This window comes from Sinocyclocheilus anshuiensis, unplaced genomic scaffold, assembly GCF_001515605.1.
Source record: "Sinocyclocheilus anshuiensis isolate Anshui unplaced genomic scaffold, SAMN03320099.WGS_v1.1 scaffold875, whole genome shotgun sequence".
Taxonomy (NCBI): Eukaryota; Metazoa; Chordata; class Actinopteri; order Cypriniformes; family Cyprinidae; genus Sinocyclocheilus; species Sinocyclocheilus anshuiensis.
Window position 1 is genome coordinate 121,594 of NW_015542372.1, and position 10,318 is coordinate 131,911.

A 10,318-nucleotide genomic window follows, 5' to 3' on the forward strand; every position below is an offset into this window, starting at 1 on the left:
TCAGCGCTTTCGTCCGGATCAGAGTGATACTTGAGTATCTACTCGTTTCCTTCGGGGGTCTTACATCTGCCCTTAACTCCTAATTCCCCTATAACCACCTTGCTGGTTAGGTAGGAATTTTCCTGTATTTCCGACTCCTATGCTGGACCTATATGTTTGGTTGGTTCTATGGCTTCATAGTGACCACCTTGCTGATGGTCTGGACTAGAGGCTTCTTTGAGTCGCCTCTTGAACGGGGCTCCGGCGCGGGAACCATGGTGGGTGAGTATGATGCATATATATATATATGTATATATATGTATTTAATGTGCTGGTGGTTATGTGTGTATAATCCTTCTGTGAGATTTCTTTGCAGAGTCTTCTGGGACCGGTGTGTTTCTGTCCTTTCTAAGGTAGGTCCTCTGTGAGCACCCCTTTGCTGGATTTCCCTTGAAAGGGAATGTCTCAGGTTACTTATGTAACCATGGTTCCCTGAGTAGGGAACGAGACACTGTGTCCTTTAGGCTTCCTGCCATGCTTCGAACGCAAGCTTCAGACGAAGAAGTGAATGACATGTTCTCCCGGCGCCTATTTATACTATAGTCGCACCGGTAGTGACGTCATGGGCTGTCGCCGGCCAACGTGTTGTTGGTGTTTTTTCAATGTATGCTTCAGACACGGGTCACGACGAGGCGTTCCCCATAGCGACCCCTAGAGGACGCAGTGTCTCGTTCCCTACTCAGGGAACCATGGTTACATAAGTAACCTGAGACGTTCATTTTCATGTAACAACCTGTCACAATTGACATATGGCAGTCTACCTGTTATTGAACAGCTCAGGATTCTGGATCTTAGCGTCCGTGTCATAGACGAAGTGCTCTTGTGAGATGGTGACACTGCTATCAAGACTGTCGTTCTTGCTGATGGTGACGACAGGGTAACCCATCTGCAGGGTCCAGCGGTCCATGACCTGAGTGATGTTGATGTCCTTTCCCTCCCGCTGCATGGCCTGTGAAACAAAATATATACATCAAAATACATCATACACATACAGATTGCCAGAGTAATAGGTGTCGAGCAAATAGATAGTGTCTGAAAGTGTAAGTGGATTGAGTTATGCTGGTTATGTTTTTTTTTTTCATGCAAATCTGAAGGGAAATGTCAAGAAATGAAATGTCCGGTGAGTGGTGCTATAAGCAATTGTGCTTGAAGTAAAACCTAACTGATAGTGTTAACAAAAGCAAACGTTAGATTTGTTGAAGCGACAATGTGATTTTAGCTTGCTTCTACAAGTCTTTTATCGAGTGTCGGTACTCGTGCTTCACAGGACCTGTAACCGAACAAGCCACATCACAATTGCAGTGCTGTACCAGGTAAGCTACCGAGCAAGTTTACTACGCAAGAAAAGTGACACATATGGAGCTGGTAATGTGATACAAACGTGAAAGCGCATTAATACGTTTACAAATAATGTGTTTTAAGGTCATATCATAGTATTGCGCAAGTCTTCGTTATTTGATAACCCACCCCTAATCATAATTTGTGTGAAAAGGAATAAAAACAACTAGTGCTCATTTCAGCTGGAAACTGCAGTGAATTGAATGTATAGGTACATTATTTGAAGTTTTGCAAAATTGTAGGTTGAGGTACTTTTTTTTTCCAATGAGCCTAGGGTGAAATAAAAACCCATTCAGCACTTTTAATTAAAAACTCTTAGTGAAAGGTGATTAAACTTCACTGTTCTCTTAAACTGCATACGCAGAAACATCACAAGGCAGTTTCCAGTTATCTAATCTCTCTATACAAGAGCAACGCTTGTTAAAGAGCAGAATTAAATTTATAAGTCTAATTTCTTCAGAGGAAGTTGCTCCTCCTATTTTAAAGAAGTAAAACATAAAATTGAATCTCACGGCTCATTAATGAGTTTTGTCACTGAAGGAAATATACTGCCTACACAGTTCCTCCTTATTCTTTGAAAATGCTACTATAAATGGCTCAGCGTGGTGGACAACTGGCAATTTTCTGTATGAATTGTTTTCAAAAGCTCTCTGTATGTATGAGGAACATTTGAATGTTTTATGGAGTTTCATCTACTTTTCAATGCAGTATCTATTTTTAAAAAAAGAATGGTACAGTAGGTGACTGCAAAACATTGTAAATGCATTTGGAAACATTCAAAAGATTAAGAAAAAAATTGTTGTCCATAAATTACCCAGCCCTGGTATGACTGATGGTAGAGGCTGTAGTCTTTAGCATCCTTGTTAGCATGCATGTAAAGTCAGTATTTTGAGATTTCATTTCAGTCTTAACGCAGATGTTTGTAGACAGTGAGGCAGCTTGCTAGTTTTTGGATCAAAGCGAATGTCGTTGGCTTCGCTGGTATTTTCCATCATTTCATTTCACTGCATTTTAAAGAGGTGCAGCGTTTCATGTTTACTGGGGTCAATCGGTAGTTTCTTTAAAAATTGGTTGTAAACCGGTGGAGATTGACAGTGTTGTTGTTCCAGCAGCACAGAGTCAGTGTGTTGTGGAGACCCGTGGGATTGGAAGGGGAGTGTGGTGGCAGAAACAAAAGTGCTGTGTCAGGCTCTCTTGTATTCTGCAAACATCAACCTGACTAGATCAGTTAGGTATGTGCACTTCCCTTCTCCAGTATAACTGGGACACTCTTGCTTATAGCTGATGATTCTGACCATTATGAGAATTAAAATCTTAGACTAACTAAGCTTGCATGAGATGACTTGGCTATTAAAAAAAACACCAAATGAAACCGGACGACTGCTCACAGCTGTCAATGAATCATGGTTTGTTTACTGTGTGCATAGAGAAGAGGCTCTGCAGAGGCTGATGATGGCACTTGATGTTCCTACATTATGAATCATTTTCTATAGGACGGCTTTCAGGAAGCTACTGTAGCTTTGCCCTGGTGGATATAATTAAAGGAAATGAAGGCCGGTCCGGCGATGGGTCGTGAGCTTGACAAAGGGCTTTGTGGGCTCTAAACACTGCCAGATTATTGCAGCAAATTGGATTTCATGAATAGCTAATGAACACAGCGCATATCAGTATTCATTAGATGATGGGCTGTCACGCACTGTTAATGTAGCTAAATTAATCAATGTCTGACAGACACGGCCACTGAGAGGATACAGAGGTCTAGGTGTTGCAGAGAAAATGAATAAGCGCCCATCAGCTGGTATTTTGGAGAGTAATGTGAATGACAAAACACTTCATACGACGCTGATAGCTGCTAAATGTCCTGCTGTTCCATTACAAACTATAATAACTTTGAGATTACGCTTCAAAGTAATCTCGTTAAAGTCATGACACTTTCTGAGAGAGGACTTGCTGAGAGTTTTCTGACTTTAAAAGCACATCTCTGTGCTGTGAGCTGATGACTTGAACCCAACGCTTAACTTGACTGTGATTATGGCTACAACCGTTTACTTCACAGTCGCTAGCAGATCCTCACGCTCTTTTTTAAGTGTCTTAATTCAGATTTTTGATTTCCTTATGTGCTTCTTAAAAAGCTTAAATCTTACATATTAGATAGTTATGGTTTTAAATGAAGTCTGTATTATTGTCAGGGATTCATCACAGTCACTTCAGTCACCATCCAGGATAATTACCCGATCACAGTCACCTGAAAAAGTGGATGTAATATCTGTATTGTCGTGTATTATTGAAGCTAAGACACCGGTGGGTGTTCATTTCACTGCTAGCAGACTTTAATCTGTTAAACGGCAAACGCAACATTATCAGTGTGTCTGTTTGGCCCTGCAGTCTCAGTGATACAGGTGGTGGGCGACATGAAGAAGGAGTCTGATCCTGCAGAGCACATTAACATTCATCTGATAAGAACATCTGGTGGGAAGCCTTTTCCCTGCTGTATACGAGATTCCTCGATAACTCTTGAGTGACCGTGAGCAATAAACCCGTCATCAACTGTAATCCGCTTCCTGTCGCTGGAGTCGAGAGAACAAGCTGACAAAAAACTGCATGTGTCCTCTGCATGTGACATAAAACGGACTGGTTTCTAGCTTACTTTATACTGTGTTTTACATGGATAATTATCTCAAATGTTTCTTCTGTAGAACATAAATGGAGATATTTTGCAAAATGTCCAGGCTGCTCTTTTCAACACACCAAAAACATACAATATCACATCAGTGGCTGTCAACTTCACAAAGACAAATAAATACCATAAAAGTATTCTACATTAATATATTTAAACTCATGAGCTATAATTGATGTTTTAAATTATGATACCAGCACTCAACACCATTAAATGAGGCAAGACTGCAGACAAACTTCACTGGCTCTTGTGTTTATTGTGTTGCAGCAGGTTAGAATGTGCAAAAGCTTCACTGACATCTTAGAGAGGGGAAGATTTTAAGTGAATTACTAAAGACATGAGTGTGACCAGACCATGGCCGTGTTTTCATTTTGGTATAGACTATTCCTTTAATAAAGCAATTATTTCAGCCTTTGCTTCATGAATCAAATCAAAAGTGGCACTTGTTGGAACGTGAACAGGCGTCATGCTGAGAGGTCTGGGATCCTGAAAGCGAGACCCAGTCCAGCTGGCCTCCATCTCTCTACATGATCTGCTGAGCTCTCTGAGAGTCTGGGATTTGAGTCTGGAGCAGAACCAGATTCATGTCACCATCCTGATGAATCTGTTTTAAACCAGAGCAATTCCTCTTCCTCTCTCTCTCCTCCATCAGTAGAGTTATTGCCCTGAAGCAAAGTTACCATGTGGTCAATCTCACCTCTGATAGGGCCGTCACAGTGTGTTGCCATTATTTTGACACTGATGTGTTCTGCTGACTGCCACAGCAAGAGGCAGGAGGATTACAAATAAATCTAGTCACCGTATCAGTCAGTAAGATGCAAAAAAATAATAATAATAATAATAATTATATATATATATATATATATATATATATAATTTCAACATGAATTTAAATCAAAATATTGAAAGTAAAACTAATAATTTTTTGTATTTACTTATTGTAATTTTAAATTTCAACATGAATTTAAATCAAAATATTGAAAGTAAAACTAATAATTTTTTGTATTTACTTATTGTAATTTTAATTATTTAATTAATTACAATATTATTTACACCTTAAAGTAAAACATCTGAAGTGGTGTAACCATTCTGAAACCAACAACTAAATAAATAAAAGCTACTAGGCTGAAATCCTTCGGAAAAACCTTTAAAGTTTGGAATAATTTTGTATTCTTATTATGAATATTTGACACTGATTGGTCAATTGCTGCATTTTGTGGTTGTGCAAGTACATTTAATTCTATATTTGACCACTATCCCTGCAAGCCAGTCCCAATCAGTAGGTAGAAATTCCCTGCTGAATGTGATTGTTACAGTAAGAAATACCACCTTCTGCTCATTTACATAGATTTGCATAGCAGCAAGGGACCACTCAGAGCCATTTTATGTTGGTGTTGACATTTTCCAGTCTGCTTGGCCTAAAAGTGTGTATTTTAATGACTGTGTTGTTACCCACCACTGTTTAGTGACCAAAAGCTCTTATAGAGAGACAGGAAGCAGACAATCCTAACAGGTGTCTGCTGTTCACATATATATTTTGTAACGTGATGCACATACAAATATAGGGTAAAATAGTCCATTTTAATTCTGAGGACTTTTTTTAAGTGCCTTTTGGAAAAGCCTTGATGATGAGAGTGTACTTATGATGCCAAAAAGTCAGTCTAAAATAAAAATAAATATATGCATACATGCTTTGGACCAACTTATTAAAATTTTGTTAAAGCCATTTTTTTTTTTCAAATCATATTTATTGTTTGGTTCAAACCTTACATTTTGATTTAATATTAATATTTTAATTGGTTATTATTTTTTTTTTAATGCATCTTATTTAAAGGACATGGTCATTTCACTTTTTTCTGCATACATCAACAGCTTGGAACAGATCTAAAGACTCATTTCATAACTCAACATATTCTAGTGGGATGGTTGTGTATGTAATTAATTTACTCTAATTAGGAATGGCTAGTTACTCCTCTGACGCTCTTCAGGACAGAATAATATCCTGAACGTTCCTTCATCAGATATTATAACCACATTTATAACCACATCACGTTTTGGTTTCTGATTCTGCAAAGCCAAATTACCTACAAAGGGAGACAAAAGATTGATCGCTTTCGATATGTAAATCCCCCAGAGCTAAAACACAAGTTTCCTGCAAGAGCCTTCACCACAACAGTCAAAGCAGATCATAAATAATTCATTATTCATCCAACTGAATGAGTTACCTCAAAAGTAATACAAGAAGAAATATGTCTACAATTTTCTTGCATATGAAAGTAATTTTGAGGCAATGAAGGTATAGATTGTTTAGTGAGGTGCTGTGTTTACCTATTCTTCCCATCAATCACACAGAGACAGACAGAGATACTGAAAGTTCCCATAAGAGAGACAGAAAACAGTAAGAATGAGGCAGAACAGCCGAGCCAGTGGGAAGATGGGAAAATGGATCTTCTCTGTGTTCTAGAATGTTGGGAAACTGAATCGAGGAGTATCTGGCTATTTCATCTCTATTCAGAATGAATTATTAGCTCACAACATCCGCGGGGAATCTCACGGACTGCCATTCTCCAAGTCAGGAACCCACTGAGAGCAGACCAACAGGACTATGAAGCACCCAATCCCGCGGTTCCAAATCACATCCGGAGGATGAAGATGGACTGTAACACTGAATTTGATTTCTTCAGGGCAGGAGCGCACTTGTCCTCTGCTATTCATAGGTCAAGCTTTGCACATTTCCAGCCAGAATGAATATTTCCTACATCCCATAATATGATCCATCTAAAAGCGATGGGCAGTGTGTGCAAACTGCGAGCGCTTCATCACTCCAGTCAGCTCTATGAGCCCTAGAACCCATTCAGACCTCATTTATGACTCCCTCTATTCTTTTATAAGAGACATTCATCCACCTGCTTCACCAGCCCATCCACCATTTACCAATGAAGACACCCTCATCCTCACAGAGAGAGAGAGAGAGAGAGAGAGAGAGAGAGAGAGAGGGATGGTTAATGGTGGTCCGGGCGAGACTAAAGCCCGACCGCTGCTTCTGAACTGTTCAGCATTCACGACTGTCTGCTGCTTCAATTTTGCAGAGACACGAGGAGGAGAAGAGATGCCACACAGAGCAAAAGACACACAGAGAGAGAATAAAATGAGCTTCAGTGAACAGAGAAAGACAGACAGCAGATGAGAGAGGAGAGCTGGATCACTAGCAGATGTGTAAGGTTGTTTCTCCTATGGAAACTATGAAGTAATGAAAGGGAAAAAAGAGAAAAGAAAACATACATAAATAAATACAACTATGATTAAATTGATTAATACAAGAAAAAGCTGAAAGAAAACAACAACAATAATAATAAAACACTGTAAAATTTAATCAGTTAAAACAACAAAAAGTTGAAAAGAATACATAATAACAAAAAATAATAACATAACAAAAAACAACAACAGTAAAATGTAATAATTTTATTTTAAATTATTAATTAATACAATAATAAGTTCAAAGAAAATAAATTAATTAATGAATTAACATGTTAAAATTAAATTATTTAATCATTTTTATGTTTCTTTCTGCTTTCTACACACTGGTCAGAAATTATGAGATTAATCACAAATTTGTGTTCTGTTTTATTTTCATAAAAGATAAAATATACTCTGCATAAAAGATCAACATAAACCATTCAAAAATACTTTAAAAAGATATAAAAAAGTAATAGTAATTAAATACTGATATTTAGATATTCCATTTATTCCCCCACCATGTCTCGATTTATTGCTTAACTAAGATTCAGACAGAATTGATTGAAATGTTTCATTGCTGTTGTATTTAAAAGTAAATTGATGTTGCTAATAATACCACAGGTTAATTTATTATTGTATATATTGCACAAAACCAAACACACTAATTACAGTTATAGCCAGTTCAGGTATTATGCCACAATTCCTGTTTAAGCTGCATTTATGCAGAATGTATAATTAATAAATAGAGTCTTATAAACATATTCATAACACATTAGGAGTAAGATGTACATGCGTGTGAAATCATCTGTGACCACAAAGAGAAAAGATGAAAGAAAACTATTGACTTACATTGAGGCCTCTCTGGAATAGCGGCTGTCCCATGACGTTAGCCAGCATACGGATCAGCGCGGCTCCCTGCAGACACACCAGAAAACACACACATTCAATAAAAGCTGCTCATTTACACCTGCTCTACACACAAATATATCCGCAAAATATACATAGTATGAAGTTATAGTAAACCGCTTGCAATGGGTGTCAATGGGGCATGACATTCTGTAAGCTTGTATTTTATTAAATATCATAATTGTATTTATCAAAATCATAATTCTAGTCTTGGGACTGAACTTCTGGTTATGAGCTACTGATTTTATTCAGTGTTATTTTAGTATTATTTATACACTATTACAGTATTTATTCATATTTTTAATTAGCTTTCAAAATGGTTTGCATTTCTATGTTCTGTGTTATATTTCTGTTTAGCTTTATTAATTTGTATTTCAGTTTTAGTATAATTTCAAAAGTTGTAAAGTTGTACGTTTTCTCAATTTAAATTCTTCATCTACAATTCATATTTTATATTATTTTAATTCCACTTTTTACATTATAATTAGTTTTTAACTGTTTTAGTTTTGGTTAGCAATAACAACACTGGATTTAATTTATAAATAATGAAATTAAATGAAATGAAATTGACATATTAACATGCTTGTACATAGCATAAAATGTTATAATAACACAATATTACACAATGTCACAAACAATATTTAATAAAAGTTCAGTTATTTATTTATGGCCCTGCTCTTTTTCTAGCAGGTTTTTTTTTTTTCTACAGTTTTCGTTTTTTAAGGTTTGTCTAAATAAGGACTCCATGAAGCTCATCCTGCTGTTTTCTGCAGTTTCATAAATTTGTATCTTTTTGACTTTGAGTGACTTTGACATGCTCATTTGACAGCATCTAATTCCTATCTCCCCACATCCCATCCTCTACTGTCTGTGTGATGAGTGTCACTTCCTGTTAGCGCTGAGGACTCATGGGATGTGTTGTGGGATATCAGAGTCCTTAGAGTGTGAGGAGGAAGTGATGAGGGACGGCTGGGTGTCAGGATCACTGCAGTTTGACTGACAGAGTTCATAACACCACAGAGCCTGTAGAGAAACAGGGGGAGGGGCTTGAGGAACACCAAGAACCAATCAGAATCCAGCTGTGCATTGATTGACAGCTGGAGGGCGAACAATCTCTCAGTGTAACAGTTTCTGTCCTCGACTTATTAAAAACAAGCTTTTAATTAAACTGTTTTTCTTGTGTATGTGAAGAGGTTTATAACAATGCAGAGAAGTCTTTAGCTGGGAAAAATAACGAGCAAAAGGAGGTTTACTGGACTTAATAAAAGATCAAGTTTAGCGGTGAAGTGAAGTCCTGACATAAATAAAAGACTGATTTACACCGACGATACTGCTTTTTTACAAAGCCATTGTTTCTCTTCTGCTGGCTGCTCGTATGAAAGAGAAGTGAAATGTGGAATTTCATTGAAATGTATTTATGTTCAATTTTGAGTATAAACCAGTTCATTCAGCTCAGCTCGATATTAAAGGTTTATAATCATTTCCATCATGCAGCTGAAGCCTGTAGGAGCTGATGAGAGATTCTCTTGCCTTCTTATACGCGATCCAGTCAAACACTCTGTCGATGTCTGTGGCTTCAAACACTTCCTGAGAGATCGGATGAGAACTGGCCAAACCGTCCAGTAACATCACCTCATGAAGAACATCAGTCAGAAACCTCTGCTTCTCCTGTGGATGACAGACAGAAAGAGACTTTATTCTTTTTTACAGTGTCAAACACATAAAAGTATCACATAAAAGCCTCGGTTTTATTTCATAAGTAAAAATCACTTTGAGCTGCTCTATAAATAAAATTAGAAAGTGGTTATGGGAAAATTCATTTTGTGAAAATTCACAAAATCCAGGGTAAACAGAACAGAAACAACATAAATGTATTGCAGATATCGTTAAAGTTCAATAATGTTATGTACACATTTTAGAATTAGTCTGAAAGGATAATCAGAAGGCTGCGAGCTGGGGATGGAGGAGAGTAATTAGCTATTGAGCAATGCGAAAACTGCTGCTAATACTGAGGGACCTTATACATGAATGCTTAGATAGGTGATAGGTGTCGATAGGTTGATGGAGATCAGCTGAGAGTCAGCTGATGCGAGCTTGACTAACGTGACCTGCCACCTGCCA

General features: G+C 37.4%; 1 long non-coding RNA gene and 1 pseudogene across 1 annotated transcript in view; both read right to left on the reverse strand.

Moving 5' to 3' along the window:
* The window catches only part of LOC107692243 (uncharacterized), a 10,937-nt gene extending 10,016 nt beyond the window's left edge, over nucleotides 1-921 (reverse strand). The window contains exon 1 of the long non-coding RNA XR_001634627.1: nucleotides 801-921. This is a non-coding gene — a long non-coding RNA (uncharacterized LOC107692243). The remainder of the gene's footprint in view (nucleotides 1-800) is intronic.
* Nucleotides 1-10,318, reverse strand: part of LOC107692247 (thyrotropin-releasing hormone-degrading ectoenzyme-like) — a 122,597-nt pseudogene that overhangs the window by 34,357 nt on the left and 77,922 nt on the right.